We start from the raw sequence: 4,353 nt of genomic DNA, 5'->3' as shown, positions 1-4,353 counted from the left end.
TCTTGTGTGGGAAAGCTGATGGAGACCATGGTGCGGGACAGGCTGTTTGGGTTTCTGGAAACCCAAATTGCATTCGCAGACACCATGTTTGGTTTCCGCCCGCACCGGTCCGCGCAGGATGTTCTGCTTCAAATCGACCGAGAAATTCTCAACCCTGTCGAATACCCCCTCAACGATAAGGCTGTACTCGCCCTAGACTCGAAGGGGGCTTTCGACAACGAAATTATCTGCAACATCTCTCCCAGACAAACTGTGGACATAACACATTCCAGTATGTCAAGCAATTTCTCTCGGATCGACAATCTTTCATCCAAATATAAGACGAAGAACATGGCCCCTATCAACTGGGAACGAGAGGTACCCCACAGGGCGCGGTCCTCTCGCCGTTACTTTTCAATCTGGCCATGATGAAGCTTCCGGCTCAGCTGGCGAAGGCGTCCCGCACGCGCTGTACGCCGACGACATAACCATCTGGGCCAAACACGGATCGGTTGGAGACATTGCAGCAAGCGGCGGAGATCGTGGACGCCTACGCCCGCCGCTGCGGCCTTCAGTGCTCCCCATTCAAATCCGAATTTGTGCACATTCGCCCGTCGCCTAAGTGCACCACCAAAATGGAGCTATTCCTGGCTAGCGGCCCGATACCCGAACACGATGAGATTCGAGTGCTGGGTCTCTTTATCTACAAACACAAACGAGTTGATACAACAGCCAAATTGCGTAAGGTGGGGGACCAGGTTAGCCGGATGGTCCGCCGGGTTTCCAACAAACGCGGGGGGTTACGGTGCAAAGACGCCTTGCGGCTGGCGCATGCATTCGTGACCAGTCGAGTCCTCTACTCGACTCCTTACCTCCACCTGCTCAAGTACGACGAGAACGCCCTCGAGGTGATTCTCAGGAAGATGTACAAGCGTGCCCTCGATTTCCCGATAACCACGTCCAACCACCGCCTCATGGGCCTGGGGATGGTAAACACTTTCGCGGAGCTCCGGGAGGCACACTTGACCAATCAATATACAAGACTTTCAAAGACGCCGTCGGGACGCCGCCTATTAGCCCGACTACACATCCAGCACCCAACACTGATGGAAGAGCTCGTACGCATCCCCGAAGTCTGGAGGTACGCCCTGCACGTGCGGCCTCTTCCGGCCAACATGACACGTGACGACCACAGTGGCAGGCTCCTTGCGCGGGCGGAGGCACTGGCCCGCCACTATGGGAACAAACACGGAATCTTCTACGTGGACGCCTCCGGCCCTCACCATGGGGGGTGGTACACGGCCGCAGTCGTCCATGAAAACGTCGCGATGAATAGCCTAACATTCAGAGCACAAGACATAACACATGCGGAGGAAGTTTCGATCGCCCTAGCTGCCGCAGACCAGGACTCGCGCGTCATCATTACCGACTTGAGAGGGGCCTGCAGAAATATTGAACAGGGGTACATCCCTCTCATTGCGTCTCGCATCCTTCAATACAGTGACTACCTCGGGGCCCCCGCGTCTCGAACGATCTAATGGGCTTCTGCTCATATGGGCTTCGAAGGCAACGAAACGGAAGACGCCGCTGCCCGCGCGCTCACTCTCCGGGCAACGCCTTCAGACCCTTCCGAAATGGATCCCGAACCCAATCCGGCACTAACTTTTCGAGAAATTATTCAACTATACCAATTCGGCCGCGCAATTTATCCTAAGCCTTCTAAGGGCCTTACAAAGGGAGAGGAACGTACACTCCTCCGCCTTTACACCAAAACACTACTGTGTGCGGCAGTTTTAAAGCACTTTGATCCTGCCTGTACAGGAAAATGCCCGCACTGTGCGGAGAAGTCTTCGGACATCTTCGACATTGTGTGGGCATGCCAATCAACCCCGAACCTCACCCCAAAACCAAACCCCACCCGGGAGGACTGGGAGGCAGCCCTGTTCGGCTGCTCCGACCTGGCGAGTCAGAAGGCCCTGGTCGACCGAGCACAAGCCGCGGCGGCCGCCAATGGGCTCCTGTAATGAGGAGCCCACCTAGTGAGTGTGAGAGGTGGCCCCCTCCGGGACACCTCAAGCTTCCTCCGTCTACATTAAATAAAGTTTTGAACAGCAGCTATTGGTGGCGGAAAGGTCGATGATGTCGTGGGGCAATTATACAGGGCATGAGAAGCGTGGACGGCGTTCCCTGGCCGCAGGAGGCACCCAGGATGGCGAAAATCCATGTCCAAGGCAGCGTGGACGGCATGCCTTGGCAGCTCGGAGATCGAAGTAGTCCCAAGAACGGCAGCCATGCCATGGGAAGCGTTGATGCCGTTCCCTCACCGAAAGGACCCAGGACGACGAAATGCAGGAGGACGCAAGGCCTCCGCAGTACGATGGTTAAGGCTGGAGCGCCTTAAGACTGGGCGTTCGTTGGCTGCGCCATTGCAATGAATAGAAGCAGACAGACAGTCGGCCTTCAACCAAAACGCCTTGTTTACTTCTGCCTCCTCTTCTTCGCCCGCTTCTCCCTTGGCTTTACCGTGCACTTTTTCCTTACAAAGGGTATGTCTAAGGCTGTGCACGTTTCGCACGTGTATTTAGAAGACGGCAGCACTTGAGTTTCATTTAGTGCGTGGCATTACCTATACATAAGCGCGAATCTTCTTGTAGCCTTGAACGCGTAATTTGCGCAAGTTTTTTTTTTTATTTCTTTAATGCATGAGTCGCACGCAACAGTTTTGACCCCAAAGTGAGAGCGACTCTGATAGTACATCTGTGAAGTCAACAAGGCTCTCAGTGGTACTATTACGTGCGTTAATAACGGATGTAAAGTACGAACATGTAACATTTCAATTATGAATATTTTAGGGTAACTGTGCAGTTAGGTTGGAGGCTTTTGGTCTTGTATGCATAAGCGTATAGTGTTCTGTTCGATATTTCTTTTTAATGCACGAGTCGTACGCAAGAGTTTTGACCGCAAAGTCAAAGTCAAAGTCTGGTAGTACATCCTTGAAGTTAATGAGGCTCTCAGTGGCACTATTACGTGCGTTAATAACGGATGTAGAGTGCGAACAGAGAGTTTATGGCGTTTGTGGCGCATATGATATTTCAATGACTATTTATTTAGGGTATTTTTATAGTATAGTAATCTGAAGGTCGTAAGTCCGAATCCTCCTCCAGACCACTACATTTTCAGGCATAGAGTGGCGCCTGATACCGGCAAAAAAAGATATCGCCGAGAGCTAGTGCAGCTATACTAGTCAAGGTGCAACCAAATTAGGAAGGCCCACTAAGCTTCAACAAAGTCACTCCCCCACTAGAACAATACCATTTCACCCTTTCAATAAGAATCTCCTTTAAACCGCCCTCAGTCCCCAGCGGCTGTGGATCAAGTTAGATGTGTTCATGTTTGCTTGTGCGCGCGTGACACCACGCTTGCTAATTTAGTTAGTATGGCTGTGTTTACACGTTTATACGACCGATAAAACCAATATCCTTACTTCGTATAGCTGTCTACCAATTTGTTATCGCAATCGGTGCTTCCCCTTTCGGGCGAAGCTGCGACGTCTTTATTATATGGTATTCTAAGTGAGCAAAAGATGTGCGATCCAAGTGCTAAATCTATCTAGGAATACAAATTACGTGCAATTTCACAGGTAGTAGGTTCTTTCCTATAATCAGGCACCCAGCAGGCATCACAAGAAAGCCTGCTATCAGTCGACCCCTCGAATCAGTCAGGGACTCTCCCCCCAGACTGTTATGAGCGTTAATGTCGCAGACGACAAGGATAAGACAAGATGTATTTAGTGTCATTAATATTGTGAAGAAGACCTCTCACATTGCACCGTAGAACTTGTTAATCATTATTGAAAGAGCGTTATGTTGTGTGTTTACGAAAACAAATATTAGCTCAGGGGTCCCTTTCCAGGTGCCATGGGCCACGGTTTGTTTTTGGGGTGATCGAGAGGATCCCGCTGCTCCTTAGGCGCTGGTTTCGATGTCTGGCTGCGAGTTATACGCTCTTGCGAGCGATGTGTTCTCTTTGTGAGCCACGTCTCGAGAGTCATGACGCTGAAGCCACCCACTCGGAGGTCGATGGGCCCTGCTTCCCGCACGGCGAAGCAGCACCGGCTGTTCTCGCCAAGAGGGCTGGTGGCATAGCCACGGCCACCGTCTTTATGGTCCGGACCGATGCCGGTGTCTGCTGCCGCGTTGCCCCTTTACGCACCGCATCAGCATACCCTGCGGTATTAAGAAATGGAACCTGTTTTCGTGCTTCCTGCAAGAGGATGTTCTCTTTTACCTCAAATGTAAGAATATTTTTATTGCGATAGCAATTGTATGGACACTTCTACCGGATTTCTGCCGTCAGCGTCGCCGTTGTCGTCAC

The 4,353-nt window shown here is 51.6% G+C and overlaps 1 pseudogene; it reads left to right on the top strand.

Annotated features, from left to right (window-relative positions):
• The first annotated feature begins 1,154 nt into the window (after positions 1-1,154).
• Positions 1,155-2,003, top strand: LOC125940974 (uncharacterized; annotated as a pseudogene).
• Positions 2,004-4,353: the final 2,350 nt, after the last annotated feature.

This window comes from Dermacentor silvarum, chromosome 10 (genome assembly GCF_013339745.2).
Source record: "Dermacentor silvarum isolate Dsil-2018 chromosome 10, BIME_Dsil_1.4, whole genome shotgun sequence".
In the NCBI taxonomy this organism is placed as follows: domain Eukaryota; kingdom Metazoa; phylum Arthropoda; class Arachnida; order Ixodida; family Ixodidae; genus Dermacentor; species Dermacentor silvarum.
This window is presented reverse-complemented; position numbering and strand designations above follow the sequence as displayed.